The following is a 23,224-nucleotide window of genomic DNA, read 5'->3' as shown; positions in this document are numbered from 1 at the left end:
CCAGTGTCCGGATGGGGCTCTCCTTGGCATGGAAGGCAAGCTTGACGATCAAATATGAAGATTTCCTTTCTCTGTAACCGACTTTTGTGTAACCCTAGATCCCTCCGGTGCCTATATAAACTGGAGGGCTAGGTCCGTAGAGGGCCGATCATAATAAGAGTCATACCAGCTAGACTTCTAGGGTTTAGCCATTACGATCTCATGGTAGATCAACTCTTGTAATACTCATATTCATCAAGATCAATCAAGCAGGAAGTAGGTTATTACCTCCATCAAGAGGGCCCGAACCTAGGTAAACATTGTATCCCCTATCTCCTATTACCATCGACCTTAGACGCACAGTTCGGGACCCCCTACCCGAGATCCGCCGGTTTTGACACCGACATTGGTTCTTTCATTGAGAGTTCCACTGTGCCGTCGTCAAAAGGGTTGATGGCTCGCCTTGTCGTCAAGGAAAATATCACCTCCGAAGGAGCCCTGGCCCTAGGCTAAAGCCTTCGGCTGGGCGGCTTCGTCATGACCGCCCGTTCGGCCCTTAAGCCGACGATGACCTCTCGGGTCATCGAAAATCGTCTCCGCATTGATTCCGAATACGCCAAACGGATGGATCTGACGGAGTTATTGTATTTAAACGAACTCCTAGATCGCATTGCCACCTTGGGGGTCGCTACAGACTATGGTCGGATTGGGCTTAAACCCGACTAGAGAGAAATTAAAACTCCGCCGATCACCCACCAGATAGCGGTAGTCGAGGAGCAAGACAACTCTTCCTCTATATTGAGGACGAACTATGTTCAGATCTCCGATCTCGAAGAGCCGGATACCCGCCGGCAGAAAGACACGCCTTGTCCTCCGAACATAGAATCGGACGATAAGCTCAAAAAATCAGTTGATATCACGGAGCCCGAACTGCTAAGTCCGGGAGATCTTTAGACTCCGGATCCAAAATTGGGTCAGGGTTCGGATTTAAATCCACCCACCCACCCAGACATACGCGCTCTCTTGAGCATACAACAGCAGTATCAGGAAAGGATCCACCACTTCTGGGCCAGATTCCTCCTTGTCAAAAACAAGATTAAAGATTGACGCGACGAAGACACGATCTCAGCGTTTCGCAACAATTGCATGGACGAGGGAATCCTCAACGCCATCAACCGCCGTCACATATTACAATTCGCTAACTTGGCAACTATCGTTCAGAAGTATAGTGCAATGGAAAGCACCTGGAAAACCCAGGCTGCCCGTTGGGAACCATCGGTCCCCAATCAACCCCTGGTTCAGACGAAAAGGGCACACCCTCACGGCACGCCTGGACCAATAGTAAAGAAATATAAGCCCGTTATGGGGCGCGGAACCGTTCTGGAAGGATGGCTCGATGGGCCATGAAAAATACACACAACACCGGATAACATACCAACCCACAGCCTTAGAGCATGTTGGATACTCCGGCAAGTGGCCAAGAGCAGTGAGGATATCCTCACCAGGAATACCCCAAACCAACACCCCCAGAGGACGACGACCCCAAGGTATTAACGGTCTTCGAGACATTCGCTTCAAACAATAGGCGCAAAAGGGCACTCAGCGAACTCGCCGAAGTCTGCCAGGTCACGGCAATAAACCCTTGGAATGACACGGCTATAACTTTCAATGTCGGCGACGAGCCAAAATACAGGACAGTCCGAGCACCAGCCGCCTTGGTCCTCAGCCCAATCATGGACGGCTTTCGGCTCACCAAGGATCTCATGGACGGCGGCAGTGGACTAAACCTCATCTATGAGGATACACTCCACAAAATGGAAATAGACAGAAGCCGCATCGAGTAAAGCAACACGACCTTCTGAGGAATCATTCCCTGTCGAGAGGCGCGGTGTGCGGGAAAAATCACACTTGACGTGGTATTCGGCACGCTGGAGAATTATCGGTCCGAAGAGATAACCTTCTAAGTGGCCCCTTTCAACAGCGGATATCACACCCTCTTGGGGCGAGACACATTTACACACTTCCAAGTTGTACCTCATTATGGATACAAGAAGCTTAAGATGCCTGGGCCCAATGGCATAATCACTCTCGCCAGTGATCCGGACATAGCACTCCGCACCGAAAATAAAACCGCATCTCTGGCCCTCGAGGCATTATCTGAAGCCCTCGCGGCCGAAGAATTAACCGCACTATGCTCCACGGTGGACAGGGACGATGTAGTCCTAGACAAATGGCCCAAATCCACCTCCTTCAAACCGACAGAAGAAATAGTGAAATTCCAAGTCCATCCAACGGACCCCAAGAAGACGGCATCCATTGGAGCACAATTAGACCCAATGGTTGATGCCGTGCTATGGGAGTTCCTGCGTGAGAATTGGGATATATTCACCTGGCACCCTTCTGATATGCCAGGAATCCCACGCAAGTTGGCTAAACACAGCCTCAACATATTGAAGGGATATAAACCGGTCAAGAAAACACTGCGGCGCTTTTTCGAACCCAAACGTCAAGCTATGGGGAAGGAGCTAGCCAAACTAATCGATGCCGGATTCATTAGAGAAATAAAACACCCGGATTGGCTGGCAAACCTGGTGATGGTACCAAAGAAAGATAAATCTAGGCGCATGTGCGTCGATTTCAAAGACCTCAATAAGGCTTGCCCCAATGATCCCTTCCCCCTCCCCTGCATCGACCAGATCATTGATGCTACCGCAGGACACGACTCACTGTGCTTCCTCGACGCATATTCCGGATACCATCAAATTAAAATGAAGGAGTCTGATCAAGCCGCAACAGCATTCATTACCCCATATGGGCCATTCTGCTTCAACATCATGCCCTTCGAGCTCAAAAACGCCAGCGCCACCTACCAACGCATGATTCAAACATGCCTGGAGAAACAGATCAACAAGATAGTTGAAGCATACGTAGATGACGTCGTGATCAAAACCAGGCATGTTGAAACACTCATAGACGATTTACGTCTCACATTCAACAAACTCCGTGCATATGACATCAAGCTCAATCCGGAAAAGTCCATTTTCGGCGTCCCCGCAGGAAAACGGCTGGGCTTCATCGTTTCCAATAGAATAATTGAAGCAAATCCAGCCAAAATCCGAGCTTTGTCACAATTGGCTATGCCAACGGACCTTAAACAAGTCCAAAAACTCGTCGGTTGCGTGGTAGCTTTAAGCCGATTTATCTCCAGATTGGGAGAAAAGGCATTGCCACTCTATCGCCTTCTACGGCGCACCGATCACTTCGAGTGGACGGATGCGACAACGGCCGGACTGGAAGAAATAAAAATCCTTCTAGCAAACAACACAATCCTGGCTGCGCCCAATGTCAGCAAACCCATGTTATTATACATATCGGCAACACACCAGGTGGTGAGCACCGTGCTCGTCATTGAGCGAGAGCAAGACGGACACAAATTTCCGCTTCAGAAGCCGGTATACTACGTATCCACTGTCCTAACACCATGCAAGTCCCGGTACCCTCATTATCAAAAGATAGCGTACGCGGTCTTCATGGCATCCCGAAAGCTACGACACTACTTCTAGGAGTGTTCGATCATGGTGGCCTCTGAAGTACCACTCAATGACATAATAAACAACCGCGATGCCACGGGCTAGATTGCCAAATGGGCCATCGAGCTCCTTCCATTTGACATAACATACAAACCGCGTCGAGCCATTAAATCCCAAGTACTGGCTGACTTCGTCGCCGAATGGACAGAGGCCGAACTCCCTAAAGAGTACGGCACATATTCCAATTGGATTATGTATTTTGATGGTTCCAAAATGCTGGCAGGGCTAGGAGCGGGCGTCGTTTTAACGTCCCCCACTGGAGACGTCATCCAATATGTACTCCAAATATTATATACAGACTCCAACAACGCAGCTGAATATGAGGCCTTATTGCATGGTCTTTGGATGGCCGTCTCCATGGGCATACAACGCCTGGAAATGTGCAGGGACTCAAACCTCGCAATATCACAAAAAAATGGAGACTTCGATGCCAAAGATCCAAAGATGGCGGTGTATCGTAATGCCGTCCTAAAAATGTCAGCCCGGTTCGAGGGGCTCGAGTTTCATCATGTGGCCCGAGAAAGTAATCAAGCGGCGGACCTCCTGGCTCGCATCGGCGCCAAGCGCGACCCTGTCCCACCTAACATTTTTCTGGAAAAGCTTTTTAAGCCATCCGTGGTGTGGCAGGGGGAGAGCGGCAATACCAGTCCGAACCTGAACACAACCCCAGATTCCGAACACATCGATATCATCGGGGGCTCAGCCACTGAAATAACACCCTCGGCCCATCTCATTATGGCAGTCATCGCCCCATGGACCGAACCTTTCTTGGCCTACCTCAATAGGAAAGAACTCCCTGAAGATCAAAATGAGGCACGCCGCATCGTCCGACGTGCGAAGGCCTACAAGGTTCACGACGGAGAGCTCTACAAGAAAAGCTCTACCGGAGTCCTTCAAAGATGTATCTCCGAGGAAGAGGGGCAGCAGCTCCTGGCTAAAATTCATGCCGGTCTCGACGGGCACCACGCCGCAGCTCGGGCCCTTGTTAGCAAGGCCTTCCGTACAGGTTTTTATTGGCTGACGGCCCGAGCAGATGCACAGGACATTGTCCAATGTTGCGTTGGATGCCAACTCTTCGCCAACCAAAGCCATATGCCGCCCACCGCCTTACAAACAATCCCCATCACTTGGCCTTTCGTGGTTTGGGGGCTCGATATGGTCGGACCCCTTAAAGGGGGAAGCCATAAGAAAAAGTATCTGCTGGTCATGGTAGATAAATTCACCAAGTGGATAGAGGCCAAACCAGTTAAAACGGCCGAGTCCGGGCCGGTGATAGAATTCATATCCGGTGTTGTACACTGTTATGGTGTCCCACACAGCATCATCATCGATAACGGCTCCAATTTCACAGCTGATGAGGTGAAAATCTGGTGTGCTAATCTGGGCATCAAACTCGATTATGCCTCTGTCTATCATCCACAAACAAACAGCCAAGTCGAATGAGCCAATGGTCTTATTATGAGTGGCATCAAGCCTAGACTAGTGTGATCTTTAAAAGAATCAGAAAAGCACTGGGTCGAGGAGCTCGACTCCGTACTCTGGGGGCTGCGGACCACGCCCAATCATACTACCGGATATACACATTTCTTCATGTTGTACGGCACAGAGGCAGTGTTACCCTGCGACATTATTCATGACTCACCTCGAGTGCGCATGTACGAAGAAAGAGAAGCCGACCTTGATCGGCAGGACAGCTTAGATGCCCTGGAGGAGGAGCGTGGAGTCGCAAAAGCTCGTTCCGCATTTTATCAAGAGCGGGCTCACAGGTATCAAAGCAGAGAAGTGTGGGCCAAGACTTACAATGTTGGCGAACTCGTTCTACGCCTGCCGGAGAAGAAAAAGGACAAACTCAAGCCCAAGCGGGAGGGCCCCTTCATCATTGACGAAGTTCTCACCGGAGGGGCGTACCGCTTGCGGGATGCGTCACACAATCACGTAGAGCCGAACCCCTGGAACGCGGCCGGACTCCGACGATTCTATGCCTAGCGCCGAACTCTGTGTTCATCTCCTTCCTCTTGTTGTTTCCATCATTTTTCTCTCTCTTTTCATTTTTTTCTCTTTAGCTTTAAAATTTTCGCACGACTAGATCGTGCACCCCCGACGCATACATCTTCAAATATGTACGTCCATTATACCTGGGGGCTTCTTGGACAGAAGCTTGCTATTATTATTTTCCGAGCATCAAGCTCATCACATGTGCGTCTTTTCCCCATATGTACCTTGTCTTCGCCATTATATGCATCGATATGACTTAAGTTTTGGCCAAGCTGGGTTGCCTGGCTCCTGTGCTTATGCCCTACGTTCCCGTTAATTCGGGTAGGGCATAAAGGGAGCACCTCTGCGATTGTTACTGCCGGGTCATCCGGATGTGTACCTCAGACTGGGTGAAGCCTAAAGCTAGCGTTCTTAAGGGAATATTTTGTCGGTGAATTAAAGATGTTTCCGCATTCACTCCATCATGAACCCCCAGAAGTTACATATACTGCAATTTTTCAATCATAGTTCGGACATGCACATTAAACGCATGCACACCCAGGGAAAGGAACCCTTAACAGAACTATTCTCTCTGGAAGATGTTTCTTACAATCATAATGTAATATAACATAACTAGCCGGATACAACTTGTCTGTTCAAGCAACTATGACCCCTACGCCTGGTTTCCACGCATACCCCGGTCTATTTTACCTCTCAGGTATTTGGAAACACTCCGCACCTTCGGGTACAAAGGTCGAAGCGAAAAGGTCTGCCATGACAATCGTTTTACAATTCAGCTAGAGTTACATACGTCAAGAAAGGTACATAGTCATTTCGACTCAAAATTTTCCTCCTCTATACCGTCCAGCAGGTTGTCTAACTTACAATCCTGATGGGAATACTTGGCGGCTATTTCTACTTGGTCATATATCAAATTAACGGGAACTTCTTTTCCATCTGACCCTAGAGGTCCGACCCGAGCCGTATGATTCAGATCAAGCTTGGTATACCGTGTTTTCACCATGGCCTAGGCTTCTCATGCACCTTCCCGGCAGGCCGATATCTTCCACAACGGAAAACACCGCCGCGCTCCCTTGAACAGATGTATAAGCTCCTCCATCTTTCCTGGAGGGGAGGCGGATGGCCATAAGGCCTTGGCCACACTTCGCATCGCCTGCCGAGCCTGCTCGTGCACTTGCGACAGCTCTTGTAGCAGATCGCCCGAGAATTCGGACATCTCCTCTTCGAGACGACCGGTCAGCATACCTGTAGACATAACTCTGTCAGTCCCCTCCACCTCCGAGTTATTCGAAGGTAAGTTCAACCACATACTGAATATGCCGCCTCGCAGCCTTTTATTCTCCTTTATGGAGTCAGCCAGCTGGGCCCGTACATCTTTCATTTCCTTTCCCAATCGGGGTATTCGAATCCTGGAGCTTGTTTTTCTCCGACATGACTTTTGTTAGCACACGCTCGCCCGCAGCTAGTAGTTTTTTGGCTTCTCGTTCTCCGCCTTGAGCAGCTTTCAGTTGTTCTTGTAGTTGATCTAGTGATCCTAATAAGAAGTGATGGACTGTGTTAGCATTATTGGTATACCATTATGCTTTCTTGATGGAGGGGAACATTACCAGGAGACGCCTTCTTGGATTTCTCCAATTCGGCATTGGTAGCAGTTAGCTGCATCTGACACTTTTGTAGCTCTTGGGCTAGCAGGTCGTTCTTCTTCGTAAGAACCTGGTTATACAATGATACTTAAATCAGTTGTACCAACTGCTTCAAGTCTCGGGGGCTACTGGCATATGGTTATCATATTCGGACAAAGTAAACTTACCCGCACATCCTTCCAATGCTTCTTTATGGCTCTATTAAGCCCATCTCGAGCAGCTCGGATGTATGCATCAGCCGAGCTGAAGGCGTTAAATATGCCTCTTCTGAAAAGCCGGGGTCTTGTAAAACGGCCCTTCGGCGCCGATGATTCATGGCGCTCTCCACTTCGGAGTTGGTGATGGATACAACATCTGAATCCTCGGCTGGACGACAATCCAGCGTTACCCCCGTATCAGCCCCTGTCTTTACGGTAGGATCTGGATCCTGGCTGTGGGAAGTATGACCGGCCGAACCCCCAGACATAGTCCGGCACACTCTTTTCCTGATACGGGACAAACATAAAGGTCACAGTTGGATGTGACTGCCAAGGTGCACATTCGCGAATCCATAGCTCTTTGATGAAGGCTCGGTCGTATCTTCGTTTGCCTTCCTCTTCGAAGGCTTGCCCGGTGTGGGGGGCTCTCTCTTCGGAGATGCCCCTGGGGCAGCATGGCACGCCAAACGCCTCCCCTTTGGAGCACAGGACAGTGCGGTGGGTGAGGCGGAATGAGAGAACCCTTTCGGGTGAGATATCTCCTGATTACTTACTTGTGAAGCAGGGAGAAGGCCGGGATAATTGTTGGAAATATGCCCTAGAGGCAATAATAAAATGGTCATTATTATATTTCTTTGTTCATGATAATTGTCTATTGTTCATGCTATAATTGTGTTATCCGGAAATCGTAATACATGTGTGAATACATAGATCACAACACGTCCCTAGTGAGCTTCTAGTTGACTAGCTCGTTGATCAAAAGATAGTCATGGTTTCCTGACTATGGACATTGGATGTCATTGATAACGGGATCACATCATTAGGAGAATGATGTGATGGACAAGACCCAATCCTAAGCTTAGCTCAAAGATCGTGTAGTTCGTTTGCTGTAGCTTTTCTAAATGTCAAGTATCATTTCCTTAGACCATGAGATTGTGCAACTCCCGGATACCGTAGGAGTGCCTTGGGTGTGCCAAACGTCACAACGTAACTGGGTGACTATAAAGGTACATTACAGGTATCTCCGAAAGTGTCTGTTGGGTTGGCACGAATCGAGACTGGGATTTGTCACTCCGTATGACGGAGAGGTATCTCTGGGCCCACTCGGTAATGCATCATCATAATGAGCTCAATGTGATCAAGTGGTTGATCACGGGATCATGCATTACGGTACAAGTAAAGTGACTTGCCGGTAACGAGACTGAACAAGGTATTGGGATACCGATGATCGAGTCTCGGGCAAGTAACGTACCGATTGACAAAGGGAATTGTATACGGATTGATTGAATCCTCGACATCGTGGTTCATCCGATGAGATCATCGAGGAGCATGTGGGAGCCAACATGGGTATCCAGATCCCGCTTTGGTTATTGATCGGAGAGTCATCTCGGTCATGTCTGCATGTCTCCCAAACCCGTAGGGTCTACACACTTAAGGTTCGGTGACGCTAGGGTTGTTAGGAAGACTTGCATGAGATTACCGAATGTTGTTCGGAGTCCCAGATGAGATCCCGGACATCACGAAGAGTTCCAGAATGGTCTGGGGGTGAAGATTTATATGTAGGAAGTTGTCATACGGTCACTGGAAAGGTTCGGGGGCATATCGGTATTGTACCGGGGCCACCGGAGGGGTTCCGGGGGTCCACCGGGAGGGGCCACCTCTCTCAGAGGGCCTAATGGGCTGTAGAGGAAAGGGAACTAGCCCTACATGGGCTGGCCGCATCCCCCCCTTTGGGCACATGCGCCTAGGGTTGGGGGGAACCCTAAAGGGGGCGCCCCCCTTGCTTGGGGGGCAAGCCCCCTCCCCTTGGCCCCCCCTCTAGATCTCATCTAGAGGGGCCGGCCCCCTTCCTCCTGACCCTATAAATAGAGGGGCAAGGGAGGGCTGCATACAACATCCAAGGCGCAGCCCCTCCCCTCCGCAACAACTCTCCTCCTCCGTAAGAGCTTGGCGAAGCCCTGCCGGAGTACTGCAGCTTCACCACCACCACGCCGTCGTGCTGCTATTGGAGCCCTCTTCCTCAACCTCTCCCTCCTCCTTGCTGGATCAAGGCGCGGGAGACGTCCTCGCTCCGTATGTTTGTTGAACGCGAAGGTGCCGTCCGTTCGGCGCTAGGATCTTCGGTGATTTCGATCACGACGAGTACGACTCCATCAACCCCGTTCTCTTGAACGCTTCCGCTCGTGATCTACAAGGGTATGTAGATGCACTCCTCTCTCCCTCGTTGCTAGATGACTCCATAGATTGATCTTGGTGATCCGTAGAAAATTTTAAAATTCTGCTACGTTCCCCAACAGTGGCATCATGAGCTAGGTCTATGCGTAGTTACTATGCACGAGTAGAACACAAAGCAGTTGTGGGCGTCAATATTGTCAATTATCTTGCCGTTAATAGTCTTATCTTGATTCGGCGGCATTGTGGGATGAAGCGGCCCGGACCAACCTTACATGTACGTTTACGTGAGACCGGTCCCACCGACTGACATGCACTAGTTGCATAAGGTGGCTGGCGGGTGTCTGTCTCTCCCACTTTAGTCGGATCGGATTCGATGAACAGGGTCCTTATGAAGGGTAAATAGAAATTGGCAATTCACGTTGTGGTTTTGGCGTAGGTAAGAAACGTTATTGCTAGAAACCTATAGCAGCCACGTAAAAACTTGCAACAACAATTAGAGGACGTCTAACTTGTTTTTGCAGCAAGTGTTTTGTGATGTGATATGGCCAAAGGATGTGATGAATGATATATGTGATGTATGAAATGATCATGTTCTTGTAATAGGAATCACGACTTGCTTGTCGATGAGTATGACAACCGGCAGGAGCCATAGGAGTTGTCTTTATTTATATATAACCTGCGTGTCAACATAAACGTCATGTAATTACTTTACTTTATTGCTAAAGCGTTAGCCATAATAGTAGAAGTAATAGATGACGGGACAACTTCAAGAAGACACGATGATGGAGATCATGGTGTCATGCCGGTGACAACGATGATCATGGAGCCCCGAAGATGGAGATCAAAAGGAGCAAATGATATTGGCCATATCATGTCACTATTTGATTGCATGTGATGTTTATCATGTTTTGCATCTTATTTGCTTAGAACGACGGTAGCTTAAATAAGATGATCCCTCGAAATAATTTCAAGAAAGTGTTTCCCCTAACTGTGCACCGTTGCGAAGGTTCGTTGTTTCGAAGCACCACGTGATGATCGGGTGTGATAGATTCTAACGTTCGAATACAATGGGTGTAAGCCATATTTACACACGCAATACACTTAGGTTGACTTGACGAGCCTAGCATGTACAGACATGGCCTCGGAACACAGAAGACCGAAAGGTTGAGCATGAGTTGTATAGAAGATACGATCAACATGAAGATGTTCACCGATGTTGACTAGTCCGTCTCACGTGATGATCGGACACGGCCTAGTTAACTCGGATCATGTTATACTTAGATGACTGGGGGGATGTCTATCTGAGTGGGAGTTCATTTAATAATTTGATTAGATGAACTTAATTATCATGAACTTAGTCTAAAATCTTTACAATATGTCTTGTAGATCAAATGGCTCACATTGTCCTCAACTTTAACGCGATCCTAGAGAAAACCAAGCTGAAAGACGATGGCAGCAACTATATGGACTGGGTCCGGAACCTGAGGATCATCCTCATAGCTGCCAAGAAAGATTATGTCCTAGAAGCACCGCTAGGTGACGCACCTGTCCCAGAGAACCAAGACGTTATGAACGCTTGGCAGTCACGTGCTGATGATTACTCCCTCGTTCAGTGCGGCATTCTTTACAGCTTAGAACCGGGGCTCCAAAAGCGTTTTGAGAGGCACGGAGCATATGAGATGTTCGAAGAGCTGAAAATGGTTTTTCAAGCTCATGCCCGGGTCGAGAGATATGAAGTCTCCGACAAGTTCTTCAGCTGTAAGATGGAGGAAAATAGTTCTATCAGTGAGCACATACTCAAAATGTCTGGGTTGCAAAACCGCTTGACTCAGCTGGGAGTTAATCTCCCGGATGACGCGGTCATTGACAGAATCCTTTAGTCGCTTCCACCAAGCTACAAGAGCTTTGTGATGAACTTCAATATGCAGGGGATGGAAAAGACCATTCCTGAGGTATATTCAATTCTGAAATCAGCAGAGGTGGAAATCAAAAAGGAACATCAAGTGTTGATGGTGAATAAAACCACTAAGTTCAAGAAAGGCAAGGGTAAAAAGAACTTCAAGAAGGACGGCAAGGGAGTTGCCGCGCCTGGTAAGCAAGCTGCCGGGAAGAAGCCAAAGAATGGACCCAAGCCTGAGACTGAGTGTTTTTATTGCAAGGGAAGTGGTCACTGGAAGCGGAACTGCCCCAAATACTTAGCGGACAAGAAGGCCGGCAACACGAAAGGTATATGTGATATACATGTAATTGATGTGTACCTTACCAGTACTCGTAGTAGCTCCTGGGTAATTGATACCGGTGCAGTTGCTCACATTTGTAACTCAAAGCAGGAGCTGCGGAATAATCGGAGACTGGCGAAGGACGAGGTGACGATGTGCTTTGGGAATGGTTCCAAGGTCGATGTGATCGCCGTTGGCACGCTACCTCTACATTTACCTACGGGATTAGTGTTAAACCTCAATAATTGTTATTTAGTGCCAGCTTTGAGCATGAACATTGTATCAGGATCTCGTTTAATTCGAGATGGTTACTCATTTAAGGATGTGTTTGGTTGCAGGGATATCCTCTGAGGGACAGGGATAGCCCTTTTATCCGGGGGATGCCACATGTTTGGATCCGAGGCGAGGGACGATAGGGGCAACCAGATGCCTCAAATATTCGCCAAAAACGGGGCTGAGGTCACCCGCGAAAAACGAGCGGGTCGCGGCAGCCACCCCGCGCGCGCGTCGCTTCGTCCTGGCGCGAAACAATATTTTCGCGTATTGACCCCCGCTCACCCCCTGTGAAACCCTCACTTTCCCCATTACTCATCTCCCTCTTCCGTGAGCGGCGGCGACAGCGGCGGCGGCGCATCTAGCAGAGAGGCCGGTGAGAGGTGAATCCTCTACTCTTTCCTTCTCTCCTCCTTTCCTTCTATCTCCCCACCTCCATCAATCGCGTGTGTAGGTTGGTCGTTGCGGAGGGTGTGCACGGGGGCGACGCTGGCTAGATTTGAGGCGGCGGCGCGAGATCTGAATGAGGACGGCGACTGGGGGCTTGAGGAGGCGCGAGCGGCACCAGGAGGCCACCCATGCCCACCGTGGGGAGCCTGGCCATGGGAGGAGCTCGCCACCAGGGCCTGCAGGTGGAGGTGGAGAAGGATTCTCCGACGAGCGGCGCAAGTGCACACGGGAGCTTCTCCACGGCGAGCGCAAGTGCATCCGGTGCCGCGCTCGGCTGCATGTGCACGGCTGAATCCGCTCGGCTGCATCGGCGTGTGTGTGTTCTGAAGTTTACTGTTGCAGACTGATGCATAATGTTCATGAGTGTGTGTGCTAGAGTCTGCTCATGTGTGTGTGTACAAGACTGATCTATATTATCTGTATTTTTTTGTGGGAACTGATTGTATATTATCTACTATTGCAGGATATTTCAAGGTCACCGTGAGCACTTCTGGCAGCACAACTCCTTCAATTGAGGTAACACATACACCCCACTGTCTAACCCCCTGTTTCTTTTTCTGAAATATTTGACAGTAGAAAAGAATGTTGATTTACCTCTGAATAATTGGCTTCTTGTAGACAGATTGTGTGCTATTGAATTATTCTTGCTAACATGTTAAAGTATCATTTGTAATTGCATTGTAGATGGACAGAAAAATAAAGATGTTAATTTATGCGGCTGCGGCACAATGGTTTATCAACATGATAACATTGGTTGTTCAATCCAGAAAAAGAAAAAGAAGAGAAGCAATTAAGTATGCCCCAATTGATGAGAGAGATAGGATGAGAAGAGACTATTTTGACAACAAAATATGGAAGAATGACACAACTTGTGTGAACATGCTTAGGCTTCGGAGAGAACCTTTCTTTAGGTTTTGTCAACTGTTTAGGGATCGCAACTTGCTAAATGACACAATACACTTGACTGTTGAGCAACAACTAGCAATGTTCCTGCACACCGTTGGGCACAACATTAGAAATAGGGTAATTGCCGCCAATTTTGGTAGATCTGGTGAAGTTGTGAGCCGTTACTTCAAAAGGGTACTCCATGCCATTGGTGAGCTTCGAGATGACCTTATTAGGAAGCCTTCATTGGAGACCCAAACCAAAATAGAAGGAAACTACCGGTGGGATCCATACTTTAAGGTATGTGAGACGGAGTGACTACTATATTTTGTCATTGTAGGCATGAATTTGTTTAGATCCTAATTTTTGGGTTTTGTTTTCACCAAATAGGATTGTATTGGAGCTATTGATGGCACACATGTGCGAGCCTCCGTTACACCGGATATGGAGGCTGCCTTTCGTGGTAGAAAGACTTATGCTACTCAAAATGTGATGGCGGCTGTAGATCTTGACCTTCGATTCACATATGTTTTGGCCGGTTGGGAGGGGACAACACATGATGCTCTAGTTTTACGTGATGCTTTAGAACGTGAGAATGGTCTACGTGTCCCACAAGGTAAAAGATGAACTATATACATCTGTATTGTCAATGGGGTATTTATATATATAACCAAGTAACCTGAATGTCCCTCGTTTAGGAAAATTTTATCTAGTTGATGCTGGATATGGAGCCAAACCGGATTTTTTGCCTCCTTTTCGTGGCGTGAGGTATCACTTGAATGAGTGGGGAAACAACCCCGTGCAAAACGAGAAGGAGTTGTTCAACCTTAGGCATTCTTCTCTTCGTGTGACCGTAGAACGTGCATTTGGCTCATTGAAGAGAAGATTCAAGATACTTGATGATGCCACCCCATTCTTTCTATTTCCAACACAAGTTGGCATTGTTGTGGCTTGTTGCATTATTCACAATTGGGTTATAAATGATGGGATAGATGAATATATCATACCCGAGGATGAATGAGTGCCAAATATTACTCATGCTTCGTCATCAAGTGGTCAAGCACATGAACATGCATACATGGCTAGTTTTAGGCAAGGACTTGCTGATCAAATGTGGGAAGACCGACAAAACCATTTGCAAGGTCAAAATATGTAGTAACTACTATGTCATTTAGGTCATTGTGATGAATTATTGTACTTTGTTGAACTATTCTGTGTGCTGGAAGTTATTTGTAAGGACATATTATTTGCTGAAATTACTATTTGTAATGACTATTATTTGCTGAATTATTGTACTTTGTTACTATTTGTAATTACTATTTAAGTTACTTTCTCAATGTCCAAACCCTTGCTGGAAATTGTAGGAAATGGCTAAGCAAGTTTCATGGTCACCCACCATGTCCAAGTTCATGCTAACATGGCTAAGTGATTTGGTATCTAGTGGCAATAGAACAGGTACTGCATTCAAGCAATCACAGCTCAACAATTGTGACATTGCTTTGAATGAGCATTTCCAACTTAGCTTGAATGGAGATCAGATCAAAAATCATAATAGGACATGGAAGAGGAAACTGCAGAAAATAGTGAAACTCAAGGAGTTGAGTGGTGCACTATGGGATGAGGACAAGTCTATGATTGTTCTTGATCATGAGCATTACACAAATCATGTTAAGGTAACTATTTTTCTTGATCATGAACTTACTTTGCTGTAATGGATTTTTGTGAAGTCAAATACTTGCTGAAATTCTTCCTATATGCTCAAATACTTGTTGGAATTATTTATATATGCCTTGAATACTTGCTGAAATTATTCCTATATGCTCAAATACTTGCTGAAATTGTTTCTATATGCTCAAATACTTACTGAAATTGTTTCTATATGCTCCAACACTTGCTGAAATTCTTCCTATATGCTCAAACACTTGCTAAAATTCTCCCTATATGCTCAAACACTTGCTGAAATTCTTCCTATATGCTCAAATACTTGCTGAAATTGTTTCTATATGCTCAAATACTTGCTGAAATTCTTCCTATATGCTCAAACACTTGCTGAAATTCTTCCTATATGCTCAAATACTTGCTGAAATTCTTCCTTTATGTCCAAATACTTACTGAAATTAATTTTTTTGTTTCGACAAGGCTCATCCAGAGGACGAACAATACCTTAACAAGACTATTATTCATTATAAGGAGATGGTGAATATAGCTGGAGGGAGCATGGCTACAGGGCAATATGCAAAAGACTCAAGTGACCCTCTTGCTACAGAAGTGGTTAATCTTGAAGAAGAGACAACCAAGAAACCCACTGCCCCACATGAAGAGGTTGCACAATCAACCAATGCAGGTTCATCCGGTCCCAAACCAAAAAAAGCCAAACCAAATCCTTGTGCGGAAGACAGGTTGCATGCCACCATACTTGCATCTAGTGAAAGAATTGCTATTGCGATAGAGAAGAGTTCTAGCACCGAGAACAATGCCATAGATGGTCTTTGGGAGAGCATGAAAGTACTCCCTGGGTTTAGTTTGGATTACCTTGCTCATTACTATGCATAATTGGTTGACAATCCTCATGTTGCTATGGCATTCAAGGTGTTGGAAGATGATCAAAGGAAGGTTTGGGTTTCTAGGTATGTCAAGAGTACCTTTCCTGAAGCGTGAGGATGGTGGGTGCATATGTAGTGAACTAGTGATTGACATGTACTTTTGATGCAACCAAAACAGTAACTATGGGTTGTATGGATTAGCTCTTTTGACAACCCAGACCATAACTATGGGTTGTGTAACTATTAAGTTCTAGTAGTACTCTATGGAATGTTGAACTATGAGTTATGTGCACCTCACTTATGTATGGAATGTTCAGCTTATGTGATGAAGTTCAAAATTTTGACTGCCGTTTTGTTTTGGTTTGTTGTGAAAAAGTTAGATTTTTCGAAATTATGACTGTACATACTGTTTTTTTTTCTTCCTTCCATTGAAAAAGTGCAAATTGTGAGGGTAATCACACCATCTCAAGTAAAAAAGATTACCACAACCCTTATCCTTCATTCATCCCTCGAACCAAACCCTCCGATGGCTATCCTCAACCACGTTTCATCCTCTGAACCAAAAAAAACATGGGATAACCCTACCCTTCCAACCAAATAGAAAAAAGGGCTATCCCTAGCCACCTGGTTGGGGATACCCACAACCACCCTAGCTTGTCCATGCAACCAAACACATCCTAAATCCGAGAATAATGGTTGTTCTATTTATATGAGAGATATGTTTTATGGTCATGCTCTGATGGTGAATGGTTTATTCTTAATGAATCTCGAGCGTAATGCTACACATATTCATAGTGTGAATACCAAAAGATGTAAGGTTGATAATGATAGCCCACATACTTGTGGCACTACCGCCTTGGTCACATAGGTGTCAAACGCATGAAGAAGCTCCATGCAGATGGACTTTTAGAGTCTCTTGATTATGAATCATTTGACACGTGCGAACCATGCCTCAAGGGTAAAATGAACAAGACTCCGTTCTCAGGAACAATGGAGCGAGCAACCAACTTATTGGAAATCATACATACTGATGTGTGCGGTCCAATGAGTGTTGAGGCTCGCGGTGGCTATCGTTATGTTCTCACCCTCACTGATGACTTGAGTAGATATGGGTATGTCTATTAATGAAACACAAGTCTGAGACCTTTGAAAAGTTCAAGGAATTTCAGAGTGAGGTTGAGAATCAACGTGATAGGAAAATCAAGTTATTGCGATCAGATCGTGGGGGAGAATACTTGAGTCACGAATTTGGCACACACTTAAGAAAATGTGGAATAGTTTCACAACTCACGCCGCCTGGAACACCTCAGCGTAATGGTGTGTCCGAATGTCGTAATCGCACTCTATTAGATATGGTGCGATCTATGATGTCTCTTACCGATTTACCGCTGTCATTTTGGGGCTATGCTTTAGAGACTGCCGCATTCACTTTAAATAGGGCTCCGCCAAAATCCGTTGAGACGACACCGTATGAATTATGGTTTGGGAAGAAACCTAAGTTGTCCTTTCTAAAAGTTTGGGGATGCGATGCTTATGTCAAGAAACTTCAACCTGAAAAGCTCGAACCCAAGTCGGAAAAATGTGTCTTCATAGGATACCCTAAAGAAACTGTTGGGTATACCTTCTACCTTAGATCCGAAGGCAAAATCTTTGTTGCCAAGAATGGGTCCTTTCTAGAGAAAGAGTTTCTCTCAAAAGAAATAAGTGGGAGGAAAGTAGAACTTGATGAAGTATTACCTCTTGAACCGGTAAGTGGCGCGGCTCAAGAAAATGTTCCTGAGGTGCCTGCACCGACTAGAGAGGAAGTTAATGATGATGATCATGAAGCTTCAGATCAAGTTACTACTGAACTTCGTAGGTCCACGAGGACACGTTCCGCACCAGAGTGGTACGGCAACCCTGTCTTGGAAATCATGTTGTTAGACAACGGTGAACCTTCGAACTATGAAGAAGCGATGGCGGGCCCGGATTCCGACAAATGGCTGGAAGCCATGAAATCCGAGATAGGATCCATGTATGAAAACAAAGTATGGACTTTGACTGACTTGCCCGATGATCGGCGAGCCATAGAAAATAAATGGATCTTTAAGAAGAAGACAGACGCGGATGGTAATGTGACCATCTATAAAGCTCGGCTTGTCACTAAGGGTTATCGACAAGTTCAAGGGGTTGACTACGATGAGACTTTCTCACCCGTAGCGAAGCTGAAGTCCGTCCGAATCATGTTAGCAATTGCCGCATTCTATGATTATGAGATATGGCAAATGGACGTCAAAACGGCATTCCTAAATGGTTTCCTTAAGGAAGAATTGTATATGATGCAGCCGGAAGGTTTTGTCGATCCTAAGAATGCTGACAAGGTGTGCAAGCTCCAACGCTCGATTTATGGGATGGTGCAAGCATCTCGGAGTTGGAACATTCGTTTTGATGAGATGATCAAAGCGTTTGGGTTTATGCAGACTTATGGAGAAGCCTGCATTTACAAGAAAGTGAGTGGGAGCTCTGTAGCATTTCTCATATTGTATGTGGATGACATAATGTTGATGGGAAATGATATAGAATTCTTGGAAAGCATAAAGGCCTACTTGAACAAGTGTTTTTCAATGAAGGACCTTGGAGAAGCTGCTTATATATTAGGCATCAAGATCTATAGAGATAGATCGAGACGCCTCATTGGCCTTTCACAGAGTACGTACCTTGACAAGATATTGAAGAAGTTCAAAATGGATCAGTCAAAGAAGGGGTTCTTGCCTGTATTGCAAGGTACGAGATTGAGCACGGCTCAATGCCCGACCACGGCAGAAGATAGAGAAAATATGAGTGTCGTCCCCTATGCCTCGGCCATAGGGTCTATCATGTATGCTATGCTGTGTACCAGACCTGATGTAAACATTGCCGTAAGTTTGGTAGGAAAGTACCAAAGTAATCCCGGCATGGAACACTGGACAATGGTCAAGAATATCCTGAAGTACCTGAAAAGGACTAAGGAAATGTTTCTCGTTTATGGAGGTGACGAAGAGCTCATCGTAAAGGGTTACGTCGATGCTAGCTTCGACACGGATCTGGATGACTCTAAGTCACAAACCGGATACGTGTATATTTTGAATGGTGGGGCAGTAAGATGGTGCAATTGCAAGCAAAGCGTTGTGGCGGGATCTACATGTGAAGCGGAGTACATGGCAACCTCGAAGGCAGCACAAGAAGCAGTCTGGGTGAAGGAGTTCATTACCGACCTAGGAGTCATACCCAATGCGTCGGGCCCGATGACTCTCTTCTGTGACAACACTGGAGCTATTGCCCTTGCCAAGGAGCCCAGGTTTCACAGGAAGACCAGGCATATCAAGTGTAGCTTCAACTCCATTCGTGAAGGTGTTCAAAATGGAGACATAGAGATTTGTAAAGTACATACGGACCTGAATGTGGCAGATCCGTTGACTAAACCTCTCCCTAGAGAAAAACATGATCAACACCAGAACTGCATGGGTGTTCGATTCATCACAATGTAACTAGAATATTGACTCTAGTGCAAGTGGGAGACTGTTGGAAATATGCCCTAGAGGCAATAATAAAATGGTTATTATTATATTTCTTTGTTCATGATAATTGTCTATTGTTCATGCTATAATTGTGTTATCCGGAAATCGTAATACATGTGTGAATACATAGACCAAAACACGTCCCTAGTGAGCCTCTAGTTGACTAGCTCGTTGATCAAAAGATAGTCATGGTTTCCTGACTATGGACATTGGATGTCATTGATAACGGGATCACATCATTAGGAGAATGATGTGATGGACAAGACCCAATCCTAAGCTTAGCTCAAAGATCGTGTAGTTCGTTTGCTGTAGCTTTTCTAAATGTCAAGTATCATTTCCTTAGACCATGAGATTGTGCAACTCCCGGATACGGTAGGAGTGCCTTGGGTGTGCCAAACGTCACAACGTAACTGGGTGACTATAAAGGTACATTACAGGTATCTCCGAAAGTGTCTGTTGGGTTGGCACGAATTGAGACTGGGATTTGTCACTCCGTATGACGGAGAGGTATCTCTGGGCCCACTCGGTAATGCATCATCATAATGAGCTCAATGTGATCAAGTGGTTGATCACGGGATCATGCATTACATACGAGTAAAGTGACTTGCCGGTAACGAGACTGAACAAGGTATTGGGATACCGACGATCGAGTCTCGCGCAAGTAACATACCGATTGACAAAGGGAATTGTATACGGATTGATTGAATCCTCGACATCGTGGTTCATCCAATGAGATCATCGAGGAGCATGTGGGAGCCAACATGGGTATCCAGATCCCGCTGTTGGTTATTGACCGGAGAGTCGTCTCGGTCATGTCTGCATGTCTCCCGAAACCGTAGGGTCTACACACTTAAGGTTCGGTGACGCTAGGGTTGTTAGGAAGACTTGTATGTGATTACCGAATGTTGTTCGGAGTCCCGGATGAGATCCCGGACGTCACGAGGAGTTCCGGAATGGTCCGGAGGTGAAGATTTATATGTAGGAAGTTGTCATACGCTCACCGGAAAGGTTCGGGGGCATATCGGTATTGTACCGGGGCCACCGGAGGGGTTCCGGGGGTCCACCGAGAGGGGCCACCTCTCTCGGAGGGCCTAATGGGCTGTAGAGGAAAGGGAACCAGCCCTACATGGGCTGGCCGCATCCCCCCCTTTGGGCACATGCGCCTAGGGTTGGGGGGGAAACCCTAAAGGGGGCGCCCCCCTTTCTTGGGGGGCAAGCCCCCTCCCCTTGGCCGCCCCCCCCCCCCTCTAGATCTCATCTAGAGGGGGCCGGCCCCCTTCCTCCTTCCCCTATAAATAGAGGGGCATGGGGAGGGCTGCATACAACATCCAAGGCGCGGCCCCTCCCCTCCCCAACACCTCTCCTCCTCCGTAAGAGCTTGGCGAAGCCCTGCCGGAGTACTACAGCTTCACCACCACCACGCCGTCGTGCTTCTATTGGAGCCCTCTTCCTCAACCTCTCCCTCCTCCTTGCTAGATCAAGGTGCGGGAGACGTCCTCGCTCTGTACGTGTGTTGAACGCGGAGGTGCCGTCCGTTCGGCGCTAGGATCTTCGGTGATTTGGATCACGACGAGTCCGACTCCATCAACCCCGTTCTCTTGAACGCTTCCGCTCGTGATCTACAAGGGTATGTAGATGCACTCCTCTCTCCCTCGTTGCTAGATGACTCCATAGATTGATCTTGGTGATGCGTAGAAAATTTTAAAATTCTGCTACGTTCCCCAACAGTGGCATCATGAGCTAGGTCTATGCGTAGTTACTATGCACGAGTAGAACACAAAGCAGTTGTGGGTGTCGATATTGTCAATTATCTTGCCGTTACTAGTCTTATCTTGATTCGGTGGTATTGTGGGATGAAGCGGCCCGGACCAACCTTACACGTACGCTTACATGAGACCGGTTCCACCGACTGACATGCACTAGTTGCATAAGGTGGCTGGCGGGTGTCTGTCTCTCCCACTTTAGTCGGATCGGATTCGATGAACAGGGTCCTTATGAAGGGTAAATAGAAATTGGCAATTCACGTTGTGGTTTTGGCGTAGGTAAGAAACGTTCTTGCTAGAAACCTATAGCAGCCACGTAAAAACTTGCAACAACAATTAGAGGATGTCTAACTTGTTTTTGCAGCAAGTGTTTTGTGATGTGATATGGCCAAAGGATGTGATGAATGATATATGTGATCTATGAAATGATCATGTTCTTGTAATAGGAATCACGACTTGCATGTCGATGAGTATGACAACCGGCAGGAGCCATAGGAGTTGTCTTTATTTATTTATAACCTGCGTGTCAACATAAACGTCATGTAATTACTTTACTTTATTGCTAAAGCGTTAGCCATAGTAGTAGATGTTGGGGAACGTAGTAATTTCAAAAAAATTCCTACGCACACGCAAGATCATGTGATGCATAGCAACGAGAGGGGAGAGTGTTGTCTACGTACCCAACGCAGACCGACTGCGGAAGCGCTGACACGACGTAGAGGAAGTAGTCGTACGTCTTCACGATCCAACCGATCAAGCACCGAAACTACGGCACCTCCGAGTTCGAGCACACGTTCAGCTCGATGACGATCCCCGGACTCCGATCCAGCCAAGTGTCGGGGAAGAGTTCCGTCAGCACGACGGCATGGTGACGATCTTGATGAACTACAGCAGCAGGGCTTCGCCTAAACTCCGCTACAGTATTATCGAGGAATATGGTGGCAGGGGGCACCGCACACGGCTAAGGAATAGATCATGTGGATCAACTTGTGTGTTTCTGGGGTGCCTCTGCCTCAGTATATAAAGGAGCCAAGGGGGAGGGGGGCCGGCCAGGAGGAGGGCGCAGGAGGAGTCCTACTCCTTCCGGGAGTAGGACTCCCCCACCCCCAATCCTATTCCAACTAGGATTCCCAAGGGGGGAGAGAGAGAGAGGGGGGGCCGGCCACCTTCTCCTAGTCCTAATAGGACTAGGGGAGGTGGGAGGTGCGCAGCCACCTTGGGCTGCCCCTTTCTCCTTTCCACTAAGGCCCATGAAGGCCCATATGGCTCCCGGGGGGTTCCGGTAACCTCCCGGTAACCCGGTAAAATCCCGATTTCACCCGGAACACTTCCGATATCCAAACATAGGCTTCCAATATATCAATATTTACGTCTCGACCATTTCGAGACTCCTCGTCATGTCCGTGATCACATCCGGGACTCCGAACAACCTTCGGTACATCAAAATGCATGAACTCATAATATAACTGTCATCGTAACCTTAAGCGTGCGGACCCTACGGGTTCGAGAACAATGTAGACATGACCGAGACACGTCTCCGGTCAATAACCAATAGCGGGACCTGGATGCCCATATTGGCTCCTACATATTCTACGAAGATCTTTTATCGGTCAGACCGCATAACAACATACGTTGTTCCCTTTGTCATCGGTATGTTACTTGCCCGAGATTCGATCGTCGGTATCCAATACCTAGTTCAATCTCGTTACCGGCAAGTCTCTTTACTCGTTCCGTAATACATCATCTCACAACTAACATATTAGTTGTAATGCTTGCAAGGCTTATGTAATGTGTATTACCGAGAGGGCCCAGAGATACCTCTCCGACAATCGGAGTGACAAATCCTAATCTCGAAATACGCCAACCCAACATCTACCTTTGGAGACACCTGTAATGCTCCTTTATAATCACCCAGTTACGTTGTGACGTTTGGTAGCACCCAAAGTGTTCCTCCGGCAAACGGGAGTTGCATAATC

The 23,224-nt window shown here is 47.0% G+C and overlaps 1 pseudogene across 1 annotated transcript; it reads left to right on the top strand.

The window, feature by feature from the left end:
- Positions 1–12,649: 12,649 nt before the first annotated feature.
- On the top strand, positions 12,650–16,064 carry LOC147973333 (uncharacterized; annotated as a pseudogene). Its single transcript, XR_015603590.1, has 4 exons — positions 12,650–12,773; positions 12,985–13,037; positions 14,771–15,079; positions 15,546–16,064. The product of XR_015603590.1 is annotated as an uncharacterized LOC147973333 (transcript).
- Positions 16,065–23,224: the final 7,160 nt, after the last annotated feature.

This window comes from Triticum urartu, chromosome 5A (genome assembly GCF_056163025.1).
Source record: "Triticum urartu cultivar PI428250 chromosome 5A, HENAU_Tu73, whole genome shotgun sequence".
In the NCBI taxonomy this organism is placed as follows: domain Eukaryota; kingdom Viridiplantae; phylum Streptophyta; class Magnoliopsida; order Poales; family Poaceae; genus Triticum; species Triticum urartu.
The sequence above is the reverse complement of the archived record's forward strand: the minus strand, read 5'-3'. Positions and strand labels throughout refer to the sequence as shown.